Source organism: Choloepus didactylus, chromosome 1, assembly GCF_015220235.1.
Source record: "Choloepus didactylus isolate mChoDid1 chromosome 1, mChoDid1.pri, whole genome shotgun sequence".
In the NCBI taxonomy this organism is placed as follows: domain Eukaryota; kingdom Metazoa; phylum Chordata; class Mammalia; order Pilosa; family Megalonychidae; genus Choloepus; species Choloepus didactylus.
The window spans coordinates 91,038,146-91,059,211 of record NC_051307.1 but is presented as its reverse complement, the minus strand read 5'-3'; the positions used below and the strand labels follow the sequence as shown (position 1 = coordinate 91,059,211).

General features: G+C 39.9%; 1 pseudogene; it reads left to right on the top strand.

Annotated features, from left to right (window-relative positions):
- The first annotated feature begins 16,694 nt into the window (after positions 1-16,694).
- Positions 16,695-20,172, top strand: LOC119538164 (annotated as a pseudogene).
- Positions 20,173-21,066: the final 894 nt, after the last annotated feature.

Below are 21,066 nucleotides of genomic sequence, written 5' to 3'. Positions count from 1 at the left end.
CCAACCCATCACAAGCAAAGAGATCCAATCAGTCATCAAAAATCTTCCCACAAATAAATGCCCAGGGCCAGATGGCTTCACAGGAGAATTCTACCAAACTTTCCAGAAAGAACTGACACCAATCTTACTCAAACTCTTTCAAAACATTGAAGAAAATGGAACACTACCTAACTCATTTTATGAAGCTAACATCAATCTAATACCAAAACCAGGCAAAGATGCTACAAAAAAGGAAAACTACCGGCCAATCTCCCTAATGAATATAGATGCAAAAATCCTCAACAAAATACTTGCAAATCGAATCCAAAGACACATTAAAAAAATCATACACCATGACCAAGTGGGGTTCATTCCAGGCATGCAAGGATGGTTCAACATAAGAAAATCAATCAATGTATTACAACACATTAACAAGTCAAAAGGGAAAAATCAATTGATCATCTCAATAGATGCTGAAAAAGCATTTGACAAAATCCAACATCCCCTTTTGATAAAAACACTTCAAAAGGTAGGAATTGAAGGAAACTTCCTCAACATGATAAAGAGCATATATGAAAGACCCACAGCCAGCATAGTACTCAATGGTGAGAGACTGAAAGCCTTCCCTCTAAGATCAGGAACAAGACAAGGATGCCCGCTGTCACCACTGTTATTCAACATTGTGCTGGAAGTGCTAGCCAGGGCAATCCGGCAAGACAAAGAAATAAAAGGCATCCAAATTGGAAAAGAAGAAGTAAAACTGTCATTGTTTGCAGATGATATGATCTTATATCTAGAAAACCCTGAGAAATCGACGATACAGCTACTAGAGCTAATAAACAAATTTAGCAAAGTAGCGGGATACAAGGTTAATGCACATAAGTCAGTAATGTTTCTATATGCTAGAAATGAACAAACTGAAGAGACACTCAAGAAAAAGATACCATTTTCAATAGCAACTAAAAAAAATCAAGTACCAAGGAATAAACTTAACCAAAGATGTAAAAGACCTATACAAAGAAAACTACATAACTCTACTAAAAGAAATAGAAGAGGACCTTAAAAGATGGAAAAATATTCCATGTTCATGGATAGGAAGGCTAAATGTCATTAAGATGTCAATTCTACCCAAACTCATCTACAGATTCAATGCAATCCCAATCAAAATTCCAACAACCTACTTTGCAGACTTGGAAAACCTAGTTATCAAATTTATTTGGAAAGGGAAGATGCCTCGAATTGCTAAAGACACTCTAAAAAAGAAAAACGAAGTGGGAGGACTTACACTCCCTGACTTTGAAGCTTATTATAAAGCCACAGTTGCCAAAACAGCATGGTACTGGCACAAAGATAGACATATAGATCAATGGAATCGAATTGAGAATTCGGAGATAGACCCTCAGATCTATGGCTGACTGATCTTTGATAAGGCCCCCAAAGTCACTGAACTGAGTCATAATGGTCTTTTCAACAAATGGGGCTGGGAGAGTTGGATATCCATATCGAAAAGAATGAAAGAGGACCCCTACCTCACCCCCTACACAAAAATTAACTCAAAATGGACCAAAGATCTCAATATAAAAGAAAGTACCATAAAACTCCTAGAAGATAATGTAGGAAAACATCTTCAAGACCTTGTATTAGGCGGCCACTTCCTAGACTTTACACTCAAAGCACAAGCAACAAAAGAGAAAATAGATAAATGGGAACTCCTCAAGCTTAGAAGTTTCTGCACCTCAAAGGAATTTCTCAAAAAGGTAAAGAGGCAGCCAACTTAATGGGAAAAAATTTTTGGAAACCATGTATCTGACAAAAGACTGATATCTTGCATATATAAAGAAATCCTACAACTCAATGACAATAGTACAGTCGGCCCAATTATAAAATGGGCAAAAGATATGAAAAGACAGTTCTCTGAAGAGGAAATATAAATGGCCAAGAAACACATGAAAAAATGTTCAGTTTCACTAGCTATTAGAGAGATGCAAATTAAGACCACAATGAGATACCATCTAACACCGGTTAGAATGGCTGCCATTAATCAAACAGGAAACTACAAATGCTGGAGGGGATGTGGAGAAATTGGAACTCTTATTCATTGTTGGTGGGACTGTATAATGGTTCAGCCACTCTGGAAGTCAGTCTGGCAGTTACTTAGAAAACTAGATATAGAGTTACCATTCGATCCAGCGATTGCACTTCTCGGTATATACCCGGAAGATCAGAAAGCAGTGACACGAACAGATATCTGCACGCCAATGTTCATAGCAGCATTATTCACAATTGCCAAGAGATGGAAACAACCCAAATGTCCTTCAACAGATGAGTGGATAAATAAAATGTGGTATATACACACGATGGAATACTACGCGGCAGTAAGAAAGAACGATCTCGTGAAACATATGACAACATGGATGAACCTTGAAGACATAATGCTGAGCGAAATAAGCCAGGCACAAAAAGAGAAATATTATATGCTACCACTAATGTGAACTTTGAAAAATGTAAAACAAATGGTTTATAATGTAGAATGTAGGGGAACTAGCAATAGAGAGCAATTAAGGAAGGGGGAATAATAATCCAAGAAGAACAGATAAGCTATTTAACGTTCTGTGGATGCCCAGGAATGACTATGGTCTGTTAATTTCTGATGGATATAGTAGGAACAAGTTCACAGAAATGTTGCTATATTAGGTAACTTTCTTGGGGTAAAGTAGGAACATGTTGGAAGTTAAGCAGTTATCTTAGGTTAGTTGTCTTTTTCTTACTCCCTTGTTATGGTGTCTTTGAAATGTTCTTTTATTGTATGTTTGTTTTCTTTTTAACTTTTTTTTCATACAGTTGATTTAAAAAAGAAGGGAAAGTTAAAAAAAAAAAAAAAGAGAAACAAGGAAAAAAAAAAGATGTAGTGCCCCCTTGAGGAGCCTGTGGAGAATGCAGGGGTATTCGCCAACCCCACCTCCATGGTTGCTAACATGACCACAGACATAGGGGACTGGTGGTTTGATGGGTTGAGCCCTCTACCACAGGTTTTACCCGTGGGAAGACGGTTGCTGCAAAGGAGAGGCTAGGCCTCCCTATGGTTGTGCCTAAGAGCCTCCTCCCGAATGCCTCTTTGCTGCTCAGATGTGGCCCTGTCTCTCTAGCTAAGCCAACTTGAAAGGTGAAATCACTGCCCTCCCCCCTACGTGGGATCACACACCCAGGGGAGTGAATCTCCCTGGCAACGTGGAATATGACTTCCGGGGAGGAATGTAGACCTGGCATCGTGGGACGGAGAACATCTTCTTGACCAAAAGGGGGATGTGAAAGGAAATGAAATAAGCTTCAGTGGCACAGAGATTCCAAAAGGAGCCGAGAGGTCACTCTGGTGGGCACTCTTATGAACACTTTAGACATCCCTTTTTAGGTTCTAAAGAATTGGGGTAGCTGGTGGTGGGTACCTGAAACTATCAAACTACAACCCAGAACCCATGAATCTCGAAGACAGTTGTATAAAAATGTAGCTTATGAGGGGTGACAGTGGGATTGGGAAAGCCATAAGGACCACACTCCACTTTGTCTAGTTTATGGATGGATGAGTAGAAAAATAGGGGAAGCAAACAAACAGACAAAGGTACCCAGTGTTCTTTTTTACTTCAATTGCTCTTTTTCACTCTAATTATTATTCTTGTTATTTTTGTGTGTGTGCTAATGAAGGTGTCAGGGATTGATTTGGGTGATGAATGTACCACTATGTAATGGTACTGTAAACAATTGAAAGTATGATTTGTTTTGTATGACTGTGTGGTATGTGAATATATCTCAATAAAATGAAGATTAAAAAAAATAAATAAATAAAAGTAGAAGCTTTCTGAAAAAAAGAGAACATACCCTGCAAAAATTGCAGCTTAGAGAGGGGGCAAGATGGCAGCATAGAGAGGAGTGGAATATCGTTAGTCCCCTGGAACAACTAATGAACAACCAGGAACAACTAGTAAATAATTTGGAATAACTGCTGGGGGACAACCGTGACTGTCCACACATCATACACCAACCTGGATTGGGAGGAATGCCTGAGATTGCAGCATAAAATCTGGAAGTAAAAACTGCAGACCTGAGCTGGGAGCCCCTTCCCCCAACAACAAGCTTAGCTGCAAACCTCACTGTGGTAGACGGCAGCACTCTCCGAGCAAGTGAATATAGCTCAACTGAGCACCAGCTGGGGTTTTAATTAGCAAAAGAGGACTGCTGAATACAAGCTAAAACCACCAAGAAGCAGACAGAGGCTTTTAGTGATGACTGACCTTAGAGAACCAGAAGACTCATTTGTCCCGGGAGGGGGAGCCCAGAAGACCAGGTGTTACCTCAGGCCGATGAGTGAAACTGGGGGGCCATATACTGGCTCTAAAAGGGGGCTTTCAGTCCCTTTTTCTCTCTCTCAACCTGAGGGGCTCAGTGGAGAGAGCCTCAGCCATTTTCAGTTCACGGCACTCTGACCCAGACAGGGGTGGAGATAACAGAGTCAGAGAGACTATTCAAATGCAAATTATAACTCCTAGGGGGTGTATCTTCCTTAAGAGTAAGGAGGTGGGGCCCAGCTTCCCCTACAGAACCAGACCCCAGAGCTTGGGAGAAAACAGCCAATACAGAAACTGAAGGGGCCGCATCTCCTTACACCAGTCGGTAGTGACAGGCTGACAGACACCACATGCTGGGCAGGTTAGGAAAAGCACAGTAACTGGAGACCTCACAGAAAAGTCTGTCATTCTTCTAAGATACACCCTAATATAACCCCATTCTGAGACCTGAAACCATTCTTGTCTGGGAAAATCTGACTGGGGTAACCAAAGAAACCAGACGCCTAGACAACAGAAAAATGTAATCTATACTAGGAAAAATGAAGATATGGTCCAGTCAAAGGAACAAACTTACACCTCAATCAAGATACAGTTGAGATATTGTTTCACTTTAATGAAACAATCTATTACAGATTTTCAAAGAAATATACTAAACCAAATAAAAAAACAAATCAATGAGTTCAGGGAAGATATAACTAAAGAGATGAAGGATATAAAGAAAACACTGGGTGAACATAAGATAGAAAGTTTGAAAAAACAACAGGCAGAATCTAAGGCAATGAAAGGCACAACACAAGAGATGAAAGACACAATGGAGACATACAAAAGCAGATCTCAAGAGGCAGAAGAAAACACTCAGGAACTGTAGAACAATACACCTGAAATCCGACACACAAAACAACAGATGGGGAAAAGAATGGGAATATATGAGCAATGTCTCAGGGAATTGAATGACAACATGAAGTACATGAATGTATGTGTCATGGGTGTCCTAGAAGGGGTAGAGAAGGGAAAAGGTGCAGAAGCAATAATAAAAAAAATAATGAATGAAAATTTCTCATCTCTTCCGAAAGACATAAAATTACAGATCCAAGAAGTGAAGCATACTCAAAACAGAATAGATATGAATAGACCTATGCCAAGATACTTAATAATCAGATTATCAAATGTCAAAGACAAAGAGAGAATCCTGAATGCAGCAAAAGAAAAGTGATCCATCACATACAAAGGAAGCTTGATCAGACTATGTGCAGATTTCTCAATAGAAACCATGGAGGCAAGAAGTGGTGTGATATATTTAAGATACTGAAAGAGGAAAACTGTCAACCAAGTATCCTATATTCAGCAAAACTGTCCTTCAAATATGAGGGAGAGCTTAAAATATTCTCTGACAAACAGACAATGAGAGAGTTTGTGAGCAAGATACCTGCTCTACAGGAAACACTAAAGTGAGCACTACAGACAGATAGGAAAAACAGGAGTGAAAGGTTTGGAACACAATTTTGAATGATGGTAGCACAGCAATGTAAGTACACTGAGCAAAGATGACTGTTAGTATGGTTGAAGAGGAAGGTTAGGAGCATGTGGGACACCAGAAGGAAAGAGGAAAAATAAAGACTGGGACTGTATAACTCAGTGAAACCTAGAGTGCTCAACAATTGTGATAAAATGTACAAATATGTTTTTACATGAAGGAGAACAAACGAATGTCAACCTTGCAAGATGTTAAAAATAGGGTGGTATTTGGTGCAGGATCTATATTTTCTAAACAGTATAGCTTCTACAGTCAGTTTGTTCAAACATTGTAATTACATGGCACTTTGAATAGGAAGTAATGTCTGGTAGATTTGTGTAGGTTATTGTGAAATAGCAACTGTACAAGTTTGTATATATTAGGTCCCCCAGAAAAAAAGCCATGTTCTTTGATGTAATCCTGTGGGGGCAGACATATTAGTGGAGATTAAGTTGGAACGTTTGGATTAGGTTGTTTCCATGGAAATGTGCCCCACCCAACTGTGGGTGATAACTCTGATTGGATAGCTTCCATGGAGGTGTGGCCCCACCCATTCAGGGTGGCTCTTGATTGATTTACTGGAGTACTTTAAAAAGAGCCACACAGGCCCAGATGCTTGCTACAGCCAATAGGGACACCTTGAAGAATGCACAGGAGCTGAGAGAAGAGCTGCAGATGAGAGACAGTTTGAAGACAGTCATTGAAAGCAGACTTTTGCTCCAGAGAAGCTAAGAGAGGAAAAATGCCCCAAGAGCAACTAAGGGTGACATTTTTGAGGAACTGCAGTCTAGAGAGAAACCTCCTAGGAGAAAACCATTTTGAAACCAGAACTCCGGAGCAGACACCAGCCACATGCCTTCCCAGCTAACAGAGGTTTCCTGATGCATTGGCCATCCTCCAGTGAAGATTCCCAATTGTTGATGCATTAACCTAGACACTTAATGGCCTTAAGACTGTAACTGTGTAACCAAATAAACTCTTTTTATAAAAGCCTATCCGTTTCTGGTGTTTTGCATTCCAGCAGCATTAGCAAACTAGAACAGCAACACATCCCAAAATAATTTGGGCAGAGAATGAAAATATATATGCAGCACCTCCCTCCCCTCCCCAAGAGCTGGAGAAAACTGCAGAAGTGTTGGACTTCCTCACCTGGATTCTTGCTGATGTTCTCACAGACATTGAGGACTGATGGTTTGGTATGCCGAGCACTTGATCTTGGGGCTTGCCCTTATGAATCTCGTTATTTCAAAGGAGAGGCTAAACCCACTTACAATTGTGCCTAAGAATCTCCCCGAGTACCTCTTTGTTGCTCAGATGTGGCCCTCTCTCTCTAGCTAAGCCAACACAGCAGGTGAACTCACTGCTCTCCCCCCTACATGAGACCTGACTCCCAGGGGTGTAAATCTCTGTGGCAATGCAGGCTGTGACTCCCAGGGATGAATCTGGACCTGGCATCACGGGATTGAGAACATCTTCTAGATCAAAAGGGAGATGCTAAATGAAACAAAATAAAGTTTCCCTGGCCTAGAGATTTCAAATGGAGTCAAGAGGTCACTCTGGTGGACATTCTTATGCACTATATAGATAACCCTTTTTAGGTTTTAGTATATTGGAATGGCTAGAAGTAAATGTCTGAAACTAGCAAACTGCAACCCAGTAGTCTTGACTCTTGAAGACGACTGTATAACAATGTGGCTTGCAAGAGGTGACAGTGTAATTGTGAAAACCTTGTGGATCATGCTCCCTTTATTCAGTGTATGGATGGATGAGTAGAAAAATGGGGACAAAAACTAAATGAAAATAGGGTGGATGGGAGGATGATATGGATTTTCTTTTTTACTTTTATATATGATGGTTCTAAGAACAGTTGATTGTACACCATGGATGATTATATGGTATGTGAATATATCTCAATAAAACTGAATTTAATTTTAAAAATAGGGTGGTATTGGGAAAGATACAATCAATGCAAACTAGAGACTATAGTTAACAGAAACATTGCAATATGCTTCCTTTAATGTAACAAAGGCAATATACCAAAGCTAAATGTCTTTAAGAGGGGGACATAAGGGAGAGGTATGGGACTTTTGGCATTGGTAATGTTGTCTGACTCTTTTATTCTACTTTAGGTTAACTCTATCTTTCCTTTTGTTGCTTTTCAGCTGTCATGTTTTTTTTTTTTCTTTTTCTTTTGTCTCTCTACAGTCTTTGACTCTTCCTCCTTCTTTGTGGAAGAAATGGCGATGTCCTTATATAGGTAGTGGTGATGGTGGTAAATACAGAAATATATGACTATACAGGGAACTGATTGTTTACTTAGTACAGAAATATTGTGGGTGAACAAAGCGATCTTTAAAAAAATGGATTGATAAGGAAACCTTGAGGGCACCACATTGAGTGAAATAAGTCAGACACATAAGGACAATTATTGCATAGTCTCACTGATATATAATATATAAACTCATAGACATGAAATATAAGTTACCAGGATATGGAATGAGGTTAAAGAACAGGGAGCAGTTGCTTATTATGAGCAGAATGTTCAACTAAGTTGAACTTAAGTGTTTGGAAATGGACAGAGGTAATAGTAGCATGTTATTGTGAGAATAACTAACAAGGTTGAATGGTATGTGAATGTGATGGAAAGGGGAAGCTTAGAGCACATATGTCACTAGAAGGAAAGTTGGAGGTTAAAAGATGGGAATATATAAAACAGTGAATCTTGTGGTGGACAATGTCATGATTAACTGTATGAATATTAGAAATCTCTTTCATGAACTAGAACAAATGTATGACACTATAATTAGAAGTTAATAATAGAGGCGTATATAGGGGGAAAATATATCTATTGCAGATTATGTACTACAGTTAGCAGTATTTTAACATTCTTTCGTCAATAGTAACAAATGTACTACACCAATACTATGAGTCAATAATGGAGGGGGGGTGGTTAGGGGTATGGGAGGATTTGAGTTTTCTTTTTTTTTTGTCTTCATTTCTTTTCTGGAGTAATGAAAGTGTTTTAAAAATTGAAAAAAAATTGTGGCGATGGATACATAGCTATATGGTGGTACCGCGGGCAATTGATTTTGCACTTTGGATCTTTGCATAATTGTCTGGTAGGTGAACAATCTAAATAAAATTAAATTTAAAAAAAGTTGCAGTTTAAGCAACAATCAGAAATAAGCTGGTTTTAGTGCAATAGAGCTATCCTATCAGAAATAGGCTACCTCTATTGCACTAAATACTGTAATAACCAATCTATTATCATTCTCTACTTTATAAGATTCTGCTTTATAATAAGGGAATCTAATGTCAACCAATTATTGTAATTTCCCCTTTGGCAATTCTCTAATTGTCTTTATAAGCTAATGTAAGTTGCTGAGTATTTTGAGACTCTTTGGTTTGAGCTCTCCTTGCTTGAGCAGTTTCTCTTTTAGGAAACCCATTGTATTGATTATTATGGGTTATTAGTTTCTTTTGACATTTTCTGGTGTCAGAAGCAGAATCTGGAGAAGCTCCCTGGTGGTCCTTATAGCTGGAGAGGGTGGGGAAAGATAGCAGCATAGGGAGGTGTGGAATTTAGTTAGTCTTCTAGAGCAGCTAGTGAATAACCAGGAACTGTCTGGAACAACTGTTTGGAGGACATCCATGACTGGAAACACATCATACACCAGTCTGGAATGGGTGAAAGGGCTAAGATTGCAGCATAGAATTGTAAGTAAGGCCCCCAAACTGTGGAGTCTTGCACCACTCCCCCACTGGCACAGGCGGCTGAGTTGCAACACTCACCTGTGGGAAAAAGAAGCAGTCTCTACTAGGAGCAAGGGAAGATACCTCAACCAAGCTCCAATTTTAGTTTTAACTAACAAATTTGGACTACTGAATATAGAATATAAGCACAAATAAACCCCAAGCAAGCAGGAAAGGAACTGTATGGCCTTCCCAGCAGAGAGGAGGTGGGGTTGATGGAAAAAAAATACATACATACATACATACATAAATATGTAAATAAATAGAAACAGAAGCTTTTGGAGTCAGCCAAGCTTAGAATACTGGAAAAGGGCTGTGCCCCAAGGAAAAGGTTACATAGAGCCAGGTTCCAACTCTGCTTCTTGATTGGCAAATCTTGGGGGCTGGGAGATGGCTCTGAAAAGGGGATTTTTTTCCTTCCTTCTTTCTTTTAAACTATTCTAAGTAGCTCATTAGGGAAAGCCTCAGGCATTTTCTAATGTTAGCACTGACTCAGGCAAGGGTGGAGTTAAGATAGGTCTGAGAGACAAAATAAGGAGTTAAGTGAAGGAGATAATTCCCTAAAGGGCATATCTTCCCAAAGAAAAGGGGGCGGGGCTCAACTCTAGTGGCAGCCCTCCTTCAGAGAATTCAGACCCGAGGGTTGTGGGGTGGGGACAGAAACAGCTTAAGCTTGCCTTCTACCTCCACTGTCAGGGGCAAGGTCTGGTGAGAATCAAAGGCACCACACCTCTTTACATCTGTGGGGAGCTGCAGGCTGATGAGTGCCACCTGCTGGGCAGGATAGGTAAAGCACACAATCTAGAGGCCTCATAGGAAAATCTGACAACCTGCTGGGTCTCATCCTCAGGAAAACTTGATACTGATTACACCCTTCTCCTGAGACCTGGGTCTGTCTGGTCTGGAAAAATCTGATTGGAGTTGATCATATCTGGATAGACCTTCCTCAAGAAAAAAAGCAGTTTCCATATAGGCAGGGTAAGAACCAGAATAACAAGAGCTGAAAAATTCTGATCAGTTAAACAGAACTTATGCTAGAGGTCCAGAATAAGTTGAATTGAACACCAAAGAACAGATAGAGAATGAAGCCAACAAAACAAGAAAATTCTAGGTAAAAGAGTGAAAATGACCTCTGGAATAAATTAATCAAGGAAACAAAATGCCTAGATACCAACAAAAATTACAAGTCACACTAGGAAAAGTGAAGATATGATCCTGTCAAAGGAACAAACTTACACCTCAAATGAGATACAGGAGTTGAAATGACTAACTTAAAATATTCAAACAAACATGCTAAATCAATTCAAAAGTCAAATCAACAAGTTGAGGGAAGATATGGTGAAAGAGATAAGGGATATAAAGAACACATTGGGAAAATGTAAAGTAGAACTCAAAAGTTTGAAAAAACAAATGGCAGAACTTATGGGAATGAAAGACACAATAGAAAAAAAGAAAAACACAATGGAGATTTACAACAGCAGGTTTGAAGAGGCAGAAGAAAGGATTAGTGGACTAGAGGACAAAACATCTGAAATCCTACAAACAAAAGAACAGATAGGGAAAATAATGGAAAAATATGAGCAGTGTCCCAGGGAATCTAATGAAAGCATGAAGCACATGAATATAAGCTTTTTTGTGCATCATGGGTGTCCCAGAAGGAGAAGAGAAGGGAAAGGTGGCAAAAAGAATAATGGAGAAAATAATCATGGAAAATTTCCCATCTCTTATGAATGACTTAAAATTACAGATCCAAGAAGTACAGCGTACCCCAAACAGAAAGGATCCAAATAGACCTACTCCAAGACTTACTATTCAGATTGTCAAAAGTCAAAGACAAAGAGAATTCTGAAAGCTGCAAGAGAAAAGCTATCCATCACATACAAGGGAAACTCAATAAGACTATGTGTGGATTTTTCAGCAGAAACTGTGGAAGCGAGAAGGCAGTGGTATGATATATTTAAGATACTGAAAGAGAAAAACTGCCAGCCAAGAATTCTATATCTGACAAAACTGCCCTTCAAAAATGAGGGAGAGTTTAAAGTATTTTCAGACAAACAGACACTGAGAGAGTTTGTGAATATGAGACCTGCCTCATAGTAATTAGAAATACTAAAGGGAGCATGACAGGCAGATAGAAAAAGACAGGAGAGAGAGGTTTGGAGAAGAGTGTAGAAATGAAGACTATCAGTAAAGGTAAAAAGAGAGAAGGGAAAAATCACTAATATTAACTAACATTAAGAGTGCTAGAGAGTGCTTTGAGAGTAAGAGTTGAGAACACACATTATCAGGGGATAGAGGGCAGAGATAGGGCATTTGATGCTGAAGGAGTAAAGAATGTTCATCAGGTTTGATTGTAAAGATCCAGAAATGGATAGCACAATACTATCTGATGGTAACACAATATTGTAAGTACACTGAACAAAGCTGAGTGTGTGTATGTTTGAAAGAGGAAGGCTAGGGGCATGTAGGACACCAGAAGGAAGACAGAGGATAAGGACTGGGACTGTATAACTTAGCAAAACCTAGAGTGGACCATAATGGTGATTAAATGTATAAATATAAGAATGTTTTTACATGAAGGAGGACAAATGAATGTCGACATTGCAAGGTGTTGAAAATGGGATGGGATATGGAAGAATACAATCAATGCAAATTAGAGTCTATAGTTAAGAGTAACATTGTAATATACTTCTATGACATGTAAAAAGGCAATATACAAAAGCTAAATGTCAGTAAGAGGCAGATATAAGAGAGAGGCATGGGAATCTTGTTGTTGTTGCTTCTCCTTTTAAATTTTATTTTTAATTTCTGGTTTTCATTCTTCATTTTTTTTCTTTTCTTCTTTCTTTGCAGAAGAAATGGAAATGTCCTAGTCGAAAATGTCTGTATAGATTGTGGTGGTGAATGTATATGTGATTATACCAGGAACCATTATTGTTTACTTAGGATGGATTGTATGGTGCGTGAACAAAACTGTTTACAAAATAAATAGAAAGATACAAGTGCTGGAGAAAATGTGGAGAGAGGGATGTACCTATTCACTGTTGGTGGGGATGTCGAATGGTGCAGCCCATCTGGAAAGCAGTGAGGTGGTTCCACAGGAGGCTAAGTATAGGGTTGCCATAGGATCCTGCAACCCTGTTATCGGGTATACACTTGGAAGAACTGAAAGCAGGGACACAAATGGACATTTGCACACTGGTGTTTACGGTGGCAATATTCATGATTTGCAATGGATGGAGGTGGCCTAAGGGTATATCAACTGATGAACAGAAGGGAGAACTGTGGTGTATACATACAATGGAATATTGAGTGGCTGCAAGAAGTTATGAGACATGCAACTAGGTGAATGAAACTTGAGGACAGTATATTCAGTGAAATTAGCCAGAAACAAAAAGACAAATATTATAACACCTCACTAATATGGACTAAATATAATGTGTAAGCTCTGAGAATTGAATTTGAGAACATAGGTTATCAGGAGAAGGCTTATTTTAATGGTTCTTAGATTGTAGGCTCTTACAGCAGTCACATCTATTCCTGAGTTGTGCAGTTATTTCTTAATTCTGAGATGCTGAGCTCTTTTGTATAACCTGATCATTCCCTGGAACTTTGGGTAACTCTGTGACTCCTGAGACTCAGAGCTAGAGTCCTGCAACTATGAAAGTCAGCATTACCCCATATAGCAACTGCTTAAAAGCTGAAAAAGAGATCAGACTTCAATTAGAGATATGAATGAAGCTGATCTGGTTAGGACTAAGGCAAATCAGACTAAAGCGTAAACGATGATATTGACTGTGTTTTAAAACCTCAACTTTTTTTAGTTGACCTAGGCAAAAGATGTTTATTTGGTGCAAACTTTGTATTTTCTGTAGCACACTATCCAATTTAATTTGGATGGTCTGCTTATTCGAACATCATAATTACACGCAATCTTGAATAGGGAGTGAGATGTTGGTTTGTACAGGTTAGCATGAAGCCCTGATATATCCCAGAGTAATTCGGTCAGAGAATAAAAAAGTATTTGCAAAGCCCCCTTGAGGGACTGGGGGGAAATATGTAAATATTAAAGTTTCCCACCTGGGGACTTCCTGATATTCTTGCAAACATTGGGGACTACCAATTTAATAGGCCAAGTCCTTGATCTTGGGGCTTTCCCTTATGAAACCTATTCCTGCAAAGGAGAGGCTAAGCCTACTTATAATTTTGCCCAAGAGTTACCCCCAGAGAACCTCTTTTGTTGCTCAGCCAACTCTGCCCTCCCAGGGATGTAAGTCTCCCTTGGCAACATGGGACATGACTCTGGGGGATGAGCCTGGCCCTGGCATTTTGGGATTGAGAAAGACTTCTTGACTGAAAGGGGGAAGAGAAATGAAAGAAAATAAAGTTTGAGTGGCTGAGATATTTCAGAGAGAGTTGAGAGGTCATTGTGGAGGTTATTCTTAGGCATTATATAAATACCCCTTTTTAGTTTTTAGTGTATTAGAATAGCTAGAAAGAAATACTGAAACTGTTGAACTATAATCCAGTAGCCTTGACTCTTGAAGATGATTGTATAACTACATAGCTTTTATAGTATGACTGTGTAATTATGAAAACCTTGTGACTGACACTCCTTTTATCTAGTATATGGACAGATGAGAAAGAAAATAAAGACAAAGAATGAATAAATAATATGAAGGTATAAGGGGTATGGGATGTTTTTGATATTCTTTTTTATTTTTATTCTTTTTTTATTTTTGGAGTAAAGAAAATGTTCAAAAATTGATTTTGCTGATGAATGCACAAGTATATGATGATACCATGAACCACTGATTGTACACTTGGATGATTATCTGGTATGTGAATACATCTCAGTAAAATTGAATTAAAAATGTAAAGTGTGCAACAAATGAGTACAAGACAAACAAAGAAACAGGAGATGATAGTCCATCCAAAGGAAGAGGATAAAAATACAGAAAAACCAACAAAGAAGATGAGAATGTGAACATACCAAACAAAGCCTTTAAAAAAATGACTTTTAAAATGCTCAAAGAGATGAAGGAGAGTAGAGAGAAAGAAGTAAACCATATCAGGAAAACAATGAATGGACAATATGAGAGTCTAAATGAAGAGATAGAAATTTTAAAAAGGAACCAGATGGAACTACTGGAGTTGAGGACCATAGTAATGGAAATGAAAAATGTCCAGGAGGGTTTCAGGACCAGATCTGAACTGGCATGAGAAAGAATTAGTGAACCTGAAGACAAGACACTTGAAATGAGTCAGGCTGAAGAGCAGAAAGAAAAAAGAAATATCAAAAGCAAAAGTCATGAATATTCAGATACAGAGAGCAACAAACAGGATAAACATGAAGAAAAATACACCCCATCTTACACTGATAACACTATCAAACAAGAGGACACAGAGAGACTTATGAAAGCTGCAAGAGAAATGTTTTCTATACAAGGGAGTCTGTATTAGATTGAGTGCCAATTTCTCATCAAAAACCATGGAGGCAAGAAAGCAGTGGATTGAAATACTTAAGTGTTGAAAGGAAACAACCACCAGTCAAGAATTTTATACCTGGCAAGACTATCTTTCAAAAATGAGGGCAAGATTAAGGCATTCACAGATAAACAAATGTTGAGGGAGTTCTTCACCACTAGACCTGTCCTACAAGCAATGCTAAAGGGAGTTCTTCAGAAATGAATGGACACTAACAGTGGTTAAAAGCAGTGTAAAGAACTAAAGACCTGTATAAAGGTAACCATTTGGGTAATTATAAATGCCAGTAATTTTGTGTTGTACTGTTTGATATGTAGCTCCACTTCTTACTTCATGCAGGTGCTAAAAGGCAAATGCATGGAAAGTAACGATAAATCTAGGTTTTTGGACATACAATGTACAAAGATAGAAGTGGTAATAAGTATGGAAAAAATCGGTGGGGGTAAAGGGTTTTAGGAAAAGTGTATGTGCATACTATTGCAGTTAAGTTGATATCAGACCAAATATAATTGTTATATATTCAGGATGTTAAATTTTAACCACATAGTAACTACAAGGAAAACAGATGAAAAATTTATCCAGATAAAAATGAGAAGGCAATCAATATGGTACAACACACAAACAATCAAGTAAATATAAAAGTAAGCTTTAATGGAAGAAAGGGACAAAAAAGGTATATGATTTACAAAAGCAAAATAGCAAAATGGCAGAAAAAAAGTCCTGTTTTATCAGTAGTGACTTTAAGTGTTAATGGATTAAACTCTCCAGTAAGTCACCTTACTGAGGTGTGACCCACCTCAATCAGGATAGGTCTTAATCTTATTACTGGAGTCCTTTATAAGTAGAATGAAATTCAGACAGACAGACAGAAAGCCGTAGAAAGCAAGCAGCTGACATTCAATGGGACCTGGAAGAGAAGGGAGAAGCCAGGAGAGGCCACCATGTGCACTGCCATGTGACAGAGGAGCCCAGGACCAAGGATTACCAGCAGCCAGCCTGAGTAAGTCAGTCTTCAGAAGAAAGCATTGCTTTGATGATGCCTTGATTTGGACATTTTTCCTAACCTCAAAACTGTGAGCCATTAAATTCCCATCATTTAACCCAACCCATTTCATGGTATTTGCTTGAGCAGTCAAAAAAACCAAAACATATAGAGTCATGAAATTCCTCTTCTATATTTAACCAGCCTCATTTAAATTCCATTTTTTCATCTTCCATCTCCAGCTGACCACTACTTTTGCTGTAATCCTCCTTCTCCTGCATGAAGATCATTACCATCCCTTCCTGTCTGTTTTATTTACTCTGTGTGAAAGCAGAAAAAAAACAGCTCACCTTCTTCACTTGTGCACACTCAGAACAGACTCCAGTGGACATGGCAGCCCTTTCTCCTTGAAGATCAACCTGCAGCCTTCAGGCCTTTGCTCCCTGCCCCAAGGCACACTCTGCCGGCCAGAGGCCCATATACCAAAGCTGGGCAGTCCCTCCACAGGACTCAGGAGGCAGGTGACAGCCAGCAATTAGGTTTCTTTCTTTCCCAGATCTTGCAGTGGACAAGTGGAGGCCCCCCGATTGTCCAGAAGTCTCCAGGTATGCAAGCCAGGACTTTAAAAGATGACAGAGATCTCCGACCGAGGCAGCAAGATGGACGCGGGATTCTTCCGCGGAACTAGTGCAGAACAGGATAATCGGTTCAGCAACAAACAGAAGAAGCTACTGAAGCAGCTGAAATTTGCAGAATGCCTAGAAAAAAAGGTGGACATGAGCAAAGTAAATTTGGAGGTTATAAAGCCTTGGATAACAAAACGAGTAACGGAAATCCTTGGATTTGAAAATGATGTTGTGATTGAGTTTATATTCAACCAGCTGGAAGTGAAGAATCCAGACTCCAAAATGATGCAAATCAACCTGACTGGGTTTTTGAATGGAAAAAATGCTAGAGAATTTATGGGAGAATTGTGGCCCCTGCTGTTAAGTGCACAAGAAAACATTGCTGGAATTCCTTCTGCTTTTCTAGAACTGAAGAAAGAAGAAATAAAACAGAGACAGATTGAACAAGAAAAATTGGCATCTATGAAAAAGCAAGATGAAGACAAAGATAAGAGGGATAAGGAAGAAAAAGAAAGCAGCAGAGAAAAAAGGGAAAGGTCCCGAAGCCCAAGAAGACGCAAATCCAGATCTCCTTCCCCTAGAAGACGATCTTCCCCTGTCAGGAGAGAGAGAAAGCGCAGTCATTCTCGATCTCCCCGTCACAGAACCAAGAGCCGGAGTCCTTCCCCTGCTCCAGAAAAGAAGGAGAAAACTCCAGAGCTCCCAGAACCTTCAGTAAAAGTAAAAGAACCTTCAGTACAAGAAGCCACTTCTACTAGTGACATCCTGAAAGTTCCCAAGCCTGAACCTGTACCAGAACCTAAAGAACCTTCTCCAGAAAAAAATTCCAAAAAAGAAAAGGAAAAGGAAAAGACTCGACCAAGATCTCGGTCACGTTCCAAATCAAGGTCCCGGACTCGTTCCCGCTCTCCATCTCATACTCGACCTAGACGGTGCCATAGATCCCGATCAAGATCATATTCACCTAGAAGGCGGCCAAGCCCAAGAAGGAGGCCTTCTCCTCGGAGAAGAACTCCACCAAGACGAATGCCTCCTCCACCAAGGCATAGAAGGAGTAGATCTCCAGTGAGACGAAGAAGGCGCTCATCAGCATCCTTGTCTGGGAGTAGCTCATCATCATCTTCCTCTCGTTCCCGGTCACCACCAAAGAAGCCTCCCAAGAGGACATCCAGTCCCCCTCGAAAAACTCGTAGGTTATCTCCTTCAGCGAGTCCTCCAAGGCGAAGGCACCGACCTTCGCCTCCAGCAACTCCACCACCAAAACCTCGTCATTCCCCAACACCCCAGCAGTCAAACCGTACCAGAAAAAGTCGTGTTTCTGTCTCTCCAGGGAGAACTTCAGGTAAAGTGACAAAACATAAAGGTACTGAGAAAAGAGAGTCTCCTTCACCAGCACCCAAGCCTAGAAAAGTAGAGTTATCTGAATCTGAAGAAGATAAAGGCGGCAAAATGGCAGCAGCAGACTCTATACAGCAGAGACGCCCGTACAGACGACAGAACCAGCAGTCTTCATCTGACTCCGGCTCCTCCTCCTCTTCAGAAGATGAGTGACCCAAGAGGTCCCATGTGAAGAATGGCGAGGTGGGCAGGCGGCGGAGACATTCCCCTTCCCGGAGTGCCTCTCCATCACCACGAAAGCGCCAGAAAGAGACCTCCCCTCGTGGTAGACGGAGGAGAAGTCCCTCCCCACCACCCACCAGAAGGCAACGTTCTCCTTCTCCAGCTCCTCCTCGGCGGCGCAGATCTCCCACACCCCCACCACGACGAAGGACTCCTTCTCCTCCACCACGTCGGCGCTCACCTTCCCCAAGAAGATACTCTCCTCCAATACAGAGAAGATATTCTCCTTCTCCCCCTCCAAAGAGAAGAACAGCTTCTCCACCTCCCCCTCCTAAAAGAAGGGCATCGCCATCTCCACCTCCAAAGCGTAGGGTCTCCCATTCTCCACCTCCCAAACAAAGAAGCTCCCCAGTCACCAAGAGACGATCACCATCGTTATCGTCAAAGCATAGGAAAGGGTCTTCCCCAAGTCGATCTACCCGGGAGGCCCGATCTCCACAACCAAACAAACGGCATTCGCCCTCACCACGGCCTCGAGCTCCTCAGACCACCTCAAGCCCTCCCCCCATTCGAAGAGGAGCATCATCATCACCCCAAAGAAGGCAGTCCCCATCTCCAAGTACTAGGCCCATTAAGAGAGTCTCCAGAACTCCGGAACCCAAAAAGACAAAAAAAGGCTGTCTCACCAAGCCCTCAATCTGTAAGGAGGGTCTCATCTTCTCGATCTGTCTCAGGATCTCCTGAGCCAGCAGCTAAAAAACCCCAAGCACCTCCGTCCCCTGTCCAGTCTCAGTCACCCTCTACAAACTGGTCACCAGCGGTACCAGTCAAAAAGGCTAAAAGCCCAACACCAAGCCCATCTCCGGCACGGAATTCGGACCAAGAAGGAGGCGGGAAGAAAAAGAAGAAAAAGAAGGACAAGAAACACAAAAAGGAGAAGAAGCACAAGAAGCACAAAAAACACAAGAAGGAAAAGGCTGTGGCTGCAGCTGCTGCAGCTACTGTAATCCCTGCAGTCGTTGCTGCTCCCACAACTACATCAGCACAGGAAGAACCAGAGGCAGAGCCAGAGCCTAAAAAGGAGACTGAAAGTGAAGCTGAAGATAACCTTGATGACTTAGAAAAGCACCTGCGTGAAAAGGCCCTGAGATCAATGCGGAAGGCTCAAGTGTCCCCACAGTCTTAGATGGAAATGTTTGTTATGTTGTAAATTTTATTTGGTTTGTACGCAATTCAATTTCAAAATTGCTAAAATGTGTTTGAGCTTTAGACTATAACATTTGTTGTAATAATTGCTAGGTTGACGTTCACCATGTAAAAAAGGGGGCATGGATTTACATTGCAAAAGGTGTCCACAGTGTATTAGTGACATTCTTTCATTGACAGCTGACATAAATTCATTTAGCGTGAAATATTCTAAGCCAAAAAGAAAAAAAATCCTCTTTTTAAAAAAGGGGGTTTAAAAAAGGGGGTTTAAATATGGTTGGCGTTCTTATGGTTCCTTTAATGCCTCTGGCTAGTCCCAGAGGTTTTTTTCCTTTCTTTCTCTCATTTGATTCTTAGCACCCATTTAAGTTATGATGCTTCTAACCTAGTATGGTTTGTAAGCTTGCCCAGAAATAAGACCACTGTTGAACTACCACAAAAGTATAAATGAATATTCTAATGCCACCATCTTTCCTGTTGCCTGTGGAGTCTCTGCTGAAATGAATCAACATTCGAACTCTAGATTGAGACAGAAAATGAAAGCATGTTGTTTGCCAGGACACTGTGGGTTTATATTGTTGTGTAACAAGTTGATTTGGAACACTGGAATTTCATTCTATTCTGGTTTTGGTGTTTTGGGTTTTTTTTTCCTCCTTTTCTTTTGTAAAGGCAATTATCTAGTCCCAGGAAGGATCCTTCAGTTATATAAAATTTTGTTTTTTGAAATGTCATGGCTCCATTCATAATTTTTTGTCTTGTTCTTCCAATTGATATACACAACTTTCAGAGCTCTTGTGTTTGGAAGGCTGGAAGGGCCCGGACTTTGAAATAGTGTCTTGTTTTTGTTGTTTTGGGTTTTGTTTTTGTTTTTTTTTTTTTGTTTTTGTTTTTTTTTTAAACTAAAGCTGTATAAAGCTTGTGGATTAAACAATAAATTTCTAAATTTAAAAATGCTTGCCACTCTCACTTGTTTCAGTACTGCAAGGAAATCTACTTTTCTTAGAAATTTATTGATGTTTAACTTTTTAGCCCCTTGACACCTTGGGGAGAGGACTTGGGCTGGGAAAATAAAAGATGAAATTAAGGCTTGAGTAGCTTTATTTTATGTGATAAGTGCTATGAAAGGAAAGTGCAGGGTGCAATAGTAATGTATGGCATGCTGAGCAAGTCAACCAGACAAAGCAAAATAGAAGAATTTTTCAGGCAGAGCAAATAGTTCTGAACAGACCATGAGTTAAAAGCTTGGCACATTTATGGAAGTGAATGAAAGCTAAAAAATGAATGACTGCACAACCCTCTATCCAGTTGTGGTTTTTGTATGTTTTTTTGATGTTGAAGTTTTGAGTTGATAACAGAATAAGGTAAAACAAGATTTCTATGAAAAAAAGTAAAAGGAAATTTTTGTTACCAGGAATCTAAACTGAGTAGGTTGATATATGGGCAGTTAATTTGATAACTTCTGGCAGCTGAAGCAAAAAGAAGAAAATGTTTATCAGCCTAACTTCAGGAAAACTTTAGGAGTTTTATCTAAAGGATATGGACAAGGTGTGTTCAGTAACTTAGTTTTCAAGGATCTTCTCCATGGCTTCCTTTTGATTTTTTAATTCTGTGATACAGGAA